The sequence below is a fragment of the Schistocerca gregaria genome, chromosome 3 (assembly GCF_023897955.1).
Source record: "Schistocerca gregaria isolate iqSchGreg1 chromosome 3, iqSchGreg1.2, whole genome shotgun sequence".
Classification (NCBI taxonomy): Eukaryota; Metazoa; Arthropoda; class Insecta; order Orthoptera; family Acrididae; genus Schistocerca; species Schistocerca gregaria.
In genome coordinates, this window is record NC_064922.1 from 756,204,159 (window position 1) to 756,214,756 (window position 10,598).

The 10,598-nt window shown below is 39.4% G+C and overlaps 1 protein-coding gene across 1 annotated transcript in view; it reads left to right on the top strand.

The window, feature by feature from the left end:
* The window catches only part of LOC126353934 (uncharacterized), a 336,644-nt gene extending 327,688 nt beyond the window's left edge, over window positions 1–8,956 (top strand). Inside the window, exon 13 of the mRNA XM_050003196.1 lies at window positions 8,274–8,956. The gene's annotated coding sequence lies outside the window, so the exon portion shown is untranslated. The remainder of the gene's footprint in view (window positions 1–8,273) is intronic.
* Window positions 8,957–10,598: the final 1,642 nt, after the last annotated feature.

The window sequence follows — 10,598 nt, forward strand, 5'->3', positions numbered from 1 at the left end:
CACCAAGCACTTCTTACTACACCAGAGGCAGGGCCACCTGTGAAAGCAACTATGTCATATACCAACTCTACTATAATGACTGCACAGCTTTTTATGTAGATATGCAACCAACCAGCTGTTCACCGGAATGAATGGCCACTGCTACACTGTGACCAAGAGCAAAGTTGATCACCAAGTGGCATAACATGCTGTTAAGCACGAAATGGTGGACTTCTATGGCTGCTACACAATGAGGGCCATCTGTATCCTTCCCTCCACCACCAGCTTTTCTGAACTACACAGATGGGAGTTATCCATGTAACGCATTGTTTGCTCCCCTAATCCTCCTAGCCCCAATCCCCATTAATCCAGTCTCCACAACCTTCAGCCAACAGTTCCTCTTACTCTGCTCTATCACACCATCCCAATGTGCATCTCCACATAACCTACATTGTGTGCCACACCGCACCAGTTCTAACACTTGCGCATCACATGTGACACCCATGCAACTGCCACCTCTCCCTCCTGCAAACCTACTGCATTCTTCTGAGTCACTAGTTACCTACCCATATCCCCTCTTCTTGGCTCCCATCTCTCTCTCCACCCAAAATGACAAACCCCAACTCAACCTGTTCAGCCAGCAAAGCAGTTGCACATTTGTGTGTGTGTGTGTGTGTGTGTGTGTGTGTGTGTGTGTGTGTGTGTGCACGCGCATGCATGAGAAGTTGAGGGGAGGGGGGGGGGGGGCATGTGCACGTGGAAGTTTTCTTTCTCTTTTGCATGTTTCTATTGTCAATTTAACAGCTCGTAAATTATTTACATTCTGCCATCCCTTTTGTGACATCTTTAACTCTTATCATTGATGCTTCGAAAGAAAAAAATTGAAATAAATGCTTCCAAACAGGAAGTAAACTTAGCTCACCTGCACAGCAGTGCAACATTAGTTACCAAGGATTAACTAAAAATTTGGGTTACAATGGAGCATTGAAAATAAAAAGTTAACAGAACAGATATCATAAAGAGAGTGGCTGGCTTGGCATCAAAGCTTAATGGTCACAATTTGAAATCGTAAGATGCAGATTTGACCCATTCCTTCAAATCCCAAGAATACATAAAAACTGGAAAGAACATCCACACCATGGCTTTTTCAACAGAAATACAGTTTTGAAATTAAAATGCTGCAGCATGACTGTATAATGTAAATTGCTTAATGTACAGAGTGTGCCAGAAGTCCATGAACATTTGAAAATACAATACCTAATAGAATAAAGTAACAGAGAGAGATAAAAATTTATGCACATAGGGTTTTATTGAAAACAAGAAAAGAGCACAAACTGACCAATAGATGATGCATCATATGATACAAAAAGAATAATTAGCATAACAAATGATTTTTAGCAAAGATGATGTTCTTTATAGCACATGCTGAACATGTCAGCCATCGTTCATCAACAACACCTGTAGTTGAGAGACAATATTGTGAACAGCACTGTAAGGCATATCAGTAGGTATGGTGAGAAACTGCTTTTGGATGTTGGATTTTAGTACCTATAATGAGGTAAGATGATCATGGTAGACTTGCAGTCAGGTAATCCACAACCATTATTCACATGGACAGAAGTCTGGGGTCCTGGGAGGCCAAGCATGATGGCATCTACATCTGCATCTACATCTGCTTGGCAGAGGGTTCATCGAACCACAATCATACTATCTCTCTACCATTCCACTCCCGAACAGCGCGCGAGAAAAACGAACACCTAAACCTTCTATTTGAGCTCAGATTTCTCTTATTTTACTTTGATGATCATTCCTACCTATGTAGGTTGGGCTCAACAAAATATTTTCGCATTCAGAAGAGAAAGTTGGTAACTGAAATTTCGTAAATAGATCTTGCTGCGATGAAAAACGTCTTTGCTTTAATGACTTCCATCCGAACTCACATATCATATCTGCCACACTCTCCGCCCTATTAAATGATAGTACAAAACAAGCTGCCCTTTTTTGCAGGCTTTTGGTGTTCTCCGTCAATCCTACCTGGTAAAGATCCCTCACCGCGCAGCAATATTCTAATAGAGGACGAACGAGTGTAGTGTAAGGTGTCTCTTTAGTGGACTTGTTGCATCATCTAAGTGTCCTGCCAATGAAACGCAACCTTTGGCTCACCTTCCCCACAATATTATCTATGTGGTCTTTCCAACTGAAGTTGTTCGTAATTTTGACACCCAGGTACTTAGTTGAATTGACAACCTTGAGAATTGTACTATTTATCGAGTAATCGAATTCCAATGGATTTCTTTTGGAACACCTCACACTTTTCGTTATTTAGCATCAACTACCACCTGCCACACCATACAGCAATCTTTTCTAAATCGCTTTGCAACTGATACTGGTATTCGGATGACCTTACTAGATGGTAAATTACAGCATCATCTGTGAACAACCTAAGACAACTGCTCACATTGCCACCCAGGTCATTTATATAGATCAGGAACAGCAGAGGTCCCAGGACGCTTCCCTGGGGAACACCTGATATCACTTCAGTTTTACTTGATGATTTGCCGTCTATTACTATGAACTGCGACCTTCCTAAAAGGAATTCATGAATCCAGTCGCACAATTGAGATGATACCCCATAGGCCCACAGCTTGATTAGAAGTTGCTTGTGAGGAACGGTGTCAAAAGCTTTCTGGAAATCTAGAAATATGGAATCAACCTGAGATCCCCTGTCAATAGCGGCCATTACTTCGTGCGAATAAAGAGCTAGCAGTCTGTACCAGAACGATGTTTTCTGAAACCACGTTGATTACGTATCAATAGATTGTTTCCTTCAAGGTGATTCATAATGTTTGAATACAGTATATGCTCCAAAACCCTACTGCAAACTGACATCAATGATATAGGTCTGTAGTTTGATGGATTACTCCTACTACCCTTCAGCACATAATCATCACCAAACGATGCGCAAAAGAGATCTTTCACCGGTGTAGCAATATGGGGTGGAGCACCATCCTGCATAAAAGTCATAACTTTCAGCAGGTGTCTATCAACCAGGCTATGGATGATGCGATTCTGTAATATACTGGTGTACCTTGCACCCATCACAATGACAGTTTGAAAAGCAGCACCCCACTTTTCCTTGAAGAAAAAGGTCTGCTCATGATTGATGCAGTAAATCGACACCACACCTTGACTTTTTTGTCATGCAATGGGGTTTCCATAACAGCTCCAAGAATTTCAGTAGCCCAAATTCTGCATTTGTGGATGTTCTTATCCAGTGTCACTGATGTGTTGCTGTCTATCACCATCTGTTGGCTGGTTTTTGCACTCATTTTTTGTTTCAATAAAATCCCTTGTCACTTCAGGCATGCGTGTCAAGTTTTACCTCTCTAACAACATTACTCTGTGAATTAGAGCATTTTCAAGTGTTAACAGACTTTTGGGTCAGCCTGTACGAGAATGGTAAGGACCTGCACAATAAATGACAGTGGGCACCTTAGAACACCTAAAAGTCTGCATCCTTGATGGCGTATATAGAGTCTTAGCTAGAGAAAAACAACAACTCAGAACACATGTAGTTCATTTTCACAACTTCCCCATACTTCTTATACTGTATCTCAGAAAAAAAGAGTTCATTTTCACCAACATCATTAATGTTTACAGTCACTTGCAATCTATACTCAATGTAAAAGGCAGGTAAGTTAGATATACATATGGGAAATCCTTCTCACAATATTAAAACAAAATTAACTAAGAAACAACCTCTGGATAGAAACAAAATATCTCAATTCAAAATCAAAATTTTAACACCATCATCAATTTTCCTGCAATATCATTAGAAATAAATTCAACACTGTAAATGTAAGTTCATGAGGTGTGTTTCCTTATACTGCAGAAAATCCTTGAAACTAAGTGCAGTGAAATGGTTAGATGCATCAGTCAGTATAAGCATCATGATCAGAATAATTATTCAAACATACTGAAAAACTGTTATTTATCCTGGAACTCACTATCCAGGAATCCTCATTTTACCTGTATCTTTCAATGTTGTGCATTTTGTAATACATCACTAACTTTACTTAGCACCTGACTAACATTGGCTGCCCTCTGAGGGAGGGGGTAACAGAAGAAAATAGGCATATCTCAAAATTAATTATCATATTTACCATTACAGCCCTCCCTCCCTTCACATTAATACTCCCAGTACACCTCATATTCACATAATACTCCACTAACAAAAAGGGTACTTGAAGCCAATTATAACTCTCCTAAAACTCATAAGCAATAATGCCTTTATCTTCACATTAGTCATCGCCATAAGTTTACTTTACTCTTACTTACTTTCAACGTGCTGGGTTAGTGTGCAGAGGATCTATTCATTTATAACCTCTTGGAAACATTGTCAGTATAAACGGTGTTGTTGAGTTTAAAAAGTGAGATTTTGTAATCTGCCAGTTGTATTTCCACAGTTTTCTTGATCACAGAATCCCTACAGAATGAGGCTGTGTCTAATATTTTAAATGTTTCCATCATCCATGGAGCAGCCAGTGTATACAAAATGTCCAGTCACTGCAGTATTGTGAGACATAGGAGATGGATGTGCTGTTGTTATGTGACACAATTTCCTTGTATAGCATCAAACAATGGAAAATTGAGGCTGGAATCACAAATTATGAAAAAGATAGGTTGCTACTCACCATGCAGAGATGTTGAGTCACAGACAGGCACAAAAGGAAGACGGCTATACATTTAAGATTCCTGCTTTAAGGTCTTCTTCTAAAGTAGAAAACCATGCCATTATATAAAATTTTACAGGCACATTTGTATTTGACATATCTTAAATAGAAACATACACTAAAAAAGACCAAGTTTCAAGGTTTGTTTTTCATATTTACTTTAGTTCTTTCATAGATTACAGATTATGCAATAACAATGGAAAGAGTATAATTACTCTTCAAAATGCAAGATTAGTTCTTGTGCAATTTTGCACATAAATGGCTTTTCTATGGAAAAATTGAAATGCTTGACAGAACTTGTATTCAGCCAGATAACCCACAAAATGTTCTGTGCACAGCAGTGAAATTTATAATCATGCTTGTGAGAAATATTCAGGTGCTGCAATTTAAGCTGTGTTCTTAGGACCACACCTAATCACAGCATAGGAAAAAAGTAGCAAAATATTTCTGAAGAACAATATTGTATGTGAAAGCTTAGCTTTTCTTTCGGCTATGTTTTATATACATTAATTTAAACTATTAAATTTTCTTATTTGTGAGTTCATGCTACTTAACAATGCTGTTGCTATTGGCTGACTACATCATGTGTCCTATGCCCTGAATATCTGTTATCATCTCGTGATTGGCTGACAAAATCCAATGATTGGCTGACAAAAGCACATTGCAATCTTGATTTCAGTGTTTCAGAAGCCATCATGCTGTATTTGGTGGAACTCTTGTGGCTGTAGTTGATTGAATTCCTGTTTATACTTTCGTAACTAGAAAATATGCAGTATAAATCTTGCTGCCCATAGAGATCTTTCCAAAAGATCATGTTCTTTGCTGTGTTTCATTTCCTAAAGTTCAGGAGAGTTCCATGATGGTGTATAAAACCCTCATAATTCAAAGGATTGATTGAGCTTTACAGCTCCAAGAAAAAGTATATCACCAATTAACAAGGAAAAACTGTACTTTCACCAGGGGTATAGTAAGATTCCATCCAGGAAAAAGTGCATTTTTAACTAAGAAATTCGTGGAAAACCCAAGAATTTTTTTTCTTGTCTGTGTATGCACCCTGAATAATGAAATAAACCTTTCATTGTATCACTCTGTTGGCACATACAAGTGTTATCCTACAGTAATGGCCCACTTCAAAGCATTAAAAAGCACAGTTGCACCAGATCCCCATCGATCACTTATTTGATTAGTAATTATCTCGTAGATATCAGCTTCATCATGGGATTGGGCTGCTAGCTTGAAATCTAGGTTATTCTCTAGCTAGGATTGTGAATTTTTCCTCTGCTTAGCTTGCTGTTTATTTTGTATTACTGCTGCTCACTTGGACACATGATAACACAGCTTTTTACTATGTTAGCTGAAGTTACAGGTTCAGGGTCGTAATTGTGAAACAACAATCGAACAGTACAAAACAAATTTATTTATGACTGGTTCACTTTATGTACATGTGTCTGCTTGAGGTGATGCAGCCTTCAGGTTCTGCACTGCAGGCTGTCTGTGTCAAACACTATGTGTACCCTATCTGCTGAAGTTCTAAATATGCTCGTGGTTTGCAAAGGACAGTGGCAGCTGGATGCTTAAGAGTATAAATCAGTATAGGTTGGTTTGTGGTACATGCACTTCCCTGAAAACCCACCAACTGGTACATCCAGAACTAGCACACAATCATTCTTCTTCAATTGATACTGACAATACGTGTAACACAGCCACATGAAGAAAAAAGGCAACAATAAGAAAACAGTGCTGTGGAATAACAAAACAGAATAGACAACAACATAAATTGCAAAAAAGGTAGGAACAGTTGAAAAGTGCAAAGGAGAGAGAAAAAGATAGTGTATAAGTTGAAGAGGAGGCACAGCACAGAAGAGTGGGGCATAAATTGGTGAGATAGGAGAGGTTGTAGTTGCAAAAATGTATACTATGTAACTGCTTTAATAACATTTGACACTGAAGAGTCCATGGAGTCAATAAATATATATTAAGCAGTATAATGTAAATGGATAGATAAAAAAATCTAATCACCAAGTGGTGGCACAGGAAAACACACATGAAAGGGTTTAACTTTTACAAGCTTTCAGAGCCAGTGGCTCCTTCTTCTGGCAGAAGAATTGAAAGGGGAAGGAAGAGGGGTGCAGGTAAAGGGTTGGAGAGGTTTGGGGAAAGGGGTACAGTTTAGAAAGGTCACCCACAGCCCTGGGTCAGGGGAGACTTAACGGTTGGGATGAGAAGGAAGCTACAAATGAAACTTACAGGAAGAGCGAAAAACCCAAATAAAAATAGATGAGATGAAATGTAAGTACATTGATAAAGATATGACTGTACAAAAATTGATACAGCATACAGAAGATTAAATGTAACATTGGAGAAGTAAAATGCAATGTTGTTAACCTACAAGGTACAGATGGAAAACCTACATTAAATGCAGGACAAACTATGGAAGGGGCACATGAAAGACCTGTACAATGAAGAGGAATAGCTCCAACATATGATGAGGAGAAGGAAGTTGATGTGGAAGAAACAGTTGATCCAGTAATGTGTTCTGAGTTTGACAGAGCACTGAATGACCTAACGTTGAACAAGTCACCAGGATTTGATGATATACATTCACAGTTACTGTAGTCTGTGGGAAGTGTAGCAACTAGGGGACTATTCAAGCTGGTGTCCAAAATCTATGAACTGAGTGGCTTACCATCATATTTCTAAAGAAAGCGGAATGAAACATCGAAGGCATTCTGGATGATCAGTTTAGTTTCAGGAAGGGAATACAAAGTAGATAAGCAATTCTGATGTTGGGCTTAGTAATGAATTCCAGATTTAAGAATGCTTCCTAGCATATATGGACCTTCCAACTGACTTCAACAATGAGGGCAGTGTAAGGTGTCAGTCCTATGAAGATTGGGATAAAGTAAAAAGACAGACAATTAATCTACAACATCTACAAAACCCAGTTAGGAATAACAAAAGTGGAGGATCAAGAAAGATAAGTTCACATTAAGAAGGGGTAAGGCAGGGTTGCACCACTGTTGTTCAACTTGAGTCATATAAGGAATAAAGTATGAGAAACAAAATGAAGAAGAAGATTAAACACTTTGGACAAACAGACAATGTTTGTTGTTACAGCAGGTCAAAGATGTTAATACTATGTACCATGTGTCACATTTCCCATGTCGTATTTACATATAACTTAGATTTAGGTACTTTTATTTTTATTGTGTGTCTTGTAATGCCTTGTTTCTGATTTTTGTGTATACATATAATACAAAATTTTAGATCCATTGGCATACTGGTGCAATGAATACTGGTGGCAATTGATGTTGGTAGGTACATGAATTGTTATTATACAAAAGGCAGTTGCTGTCTTCAAATTGTAGATGACATAAACACAATAATATATGAAATATAAATGTATAACACCAATTAAAGATGGATGAAAACCAGAAGCACACCTTGGAATTAATAAATGTGCATGAATTGCACTGTGGACTTAGCTAGGAAGATTTGGATTTCCTCTTGAGACAGCATAATTACTTTCTAATTCTAGTTTATATTTTATTGGTTTCACAGGTTAGGTACTGACAACATACAAAAATCGCTGTTTCTTATGCAAGTTACCACTTCAGTTGGATGCTGTTCTTGGGACTTATCTGGCTTGGAAGTTCATCTCATGCCATTATTTAACATTGAATTTGTATGTCCTATCTGTATTAATATGTATTATAAGGACTGAATTATTATAAAGAAACTCATCAAAACATACCTTCATGATGAATGATGTTTCTAATGATAGTTTAACTTGCTTCATTATTTAAAGTTTTATTGCAGTAAATCTTGTGATACTGATTTCCGTAGCTTCCAGTGTACAGTGTTCAATGAAAAAAAAAATTACCAGAAATAGTAACACTTGTTACTGGTTACCTTCTCTCTAGTGTATTATTACATTTAGTACAATGTGTAATAAAATTAATGACTATACTTCCACATGAAATAGACCAGTCTTTTAAAGCAGTTTTGATGTAAAGATATTGTCAAGTTATGGTAATGCCTTTATTTTTGTATATATCAAAATATGGAACATTACACAGATCATACTTTTCATTAGTTTAACAGTGTTCCAAACAAATTGCACTATTCATTATTATGACTTATCAGTGTACATAATGTCTGTTGTGTGTGTGTTCACAGTGTGCATAAAAAATGTATATAAAATTAGTATTAAAATGCACTGAAATAAAAATTATAATTTGAAAGTGTAATTTTTTTCCCACCATATTAAGAACATAATCTGTTAAAGAGAATTACATCCCATGCCAGTTTTCAGTACTTTGCAATGCAAGTTATAATATAGAAATCTATACAACTAATCTACTGTTGAAAAGCACATATCAATTTAAAAGAAGTGCTTAAATAATCAAACAATGGAAAATCCAGGATGGGATGTAACAAGTGAGAGTGGTTTCAGTTGCCTAAGACAGCAGTAGTGTGTGTGAGTAGCATTTGTGCGTGTGTGTGTGTGTATGTGTGCGAATTGTTGGCAGAGGCCTTTCTGGACAAAATCTATAATTGTGAGAGTCTTTCTGTTGCGCCTATCTGTGACTCAGCATCTCCACTAAAAAGTGTATAAATAATTTACTCTTACAATATTCACAACTGAATCTGCACACTCCCTACAATTTTTTTCTGCCAAAAAATTGTATCATCAACATGGCATACCACCAGCAACATACACTCCTGGAAATTGAAATAAGAACACCGTGAATTCATTGTCCCAGGAAGGGGAAACTTTATTGACACATTCCTGGGGTCAGATACATCACATGATCACACTGACAGAACCACAGGCACATAGACACAGGCAACAGAGCATGCACAATGTCGGCACTAGTACAGTGTATATCCACCTTTCACAGAAATGCAGGCTGCTATTCTCCCATGGAGACGATCGTAGAGATGCTGGATGTAGTCCTGTGGAACGGCTTGCCATGCCATTTCCACCTGGCACCTCAGTTGGACCAGCGTTCGTGCTGGACATGCAGACAGCGTGAGACGACGCTTCATCCAGTCCCAAACATGCTCAATGGGGGACAGATCCGGAGATCTTGCTGGCCAGGGTAGTTGACTTACACCTTCTAGAGCACGTTGGGTGGTACAGGATACATGTGGATGTGCATTGTCCTGTTGGAACAGCAAGTTCCCTTGCCGGTCTAGGAATGGTAGAACGATGGGTTCGATGACGGTTTGGATGTACCGTGCACTATTCAGTGTCCCCTCGACGATCACCAGAGGTGTACGGCCAGTGTAGGACATCGCTCCCCACACCATGATGCCGGGTGTTGGCCCTGTGTGCCTCGGTCGTATGCAGTCCTGATTGTGGCGCTCACCTGCACGGCGCCAAACACGCATACGACCATCATTGGCACCAAGGCAGAAGCGACTCTCATCGCTGAAGACGACACGTCTCCATTCGTCCCTCCATTCACGCCTGTCGCGACACCACTGGAGGCGGGCTGCACGATGTTGGGGCATGAGCGGAAGACGGCCTAATGGTGTGCGGGACCGTAGCCCAGCTTCATGGAGACAGTTACGAATGGTCCTCGCCAATACCCCAGGAGCAACAGTGTCCCTAATTTGCTGGGAAGTGGCGGTGTGGTCCCCTATGGCACTGCGTAGGATCCTACGGTCTTGGCGTGCATCCGTGCGTCGCTGCGGTCCGGTCCCAGGTCGACGGGCGTGTTCACCTTCCACCGACCACTGGCGATAACATCAATGTACTGTGGAGACCTCACACCCCACGTGTTGAGCAATTCGGCGGTACGTCCACCCGGCCTCCCGCATGCCCACTATATGCCCTCGCTCAAAGTCCGTCAACTGCACATACGGTTCACGTCCACA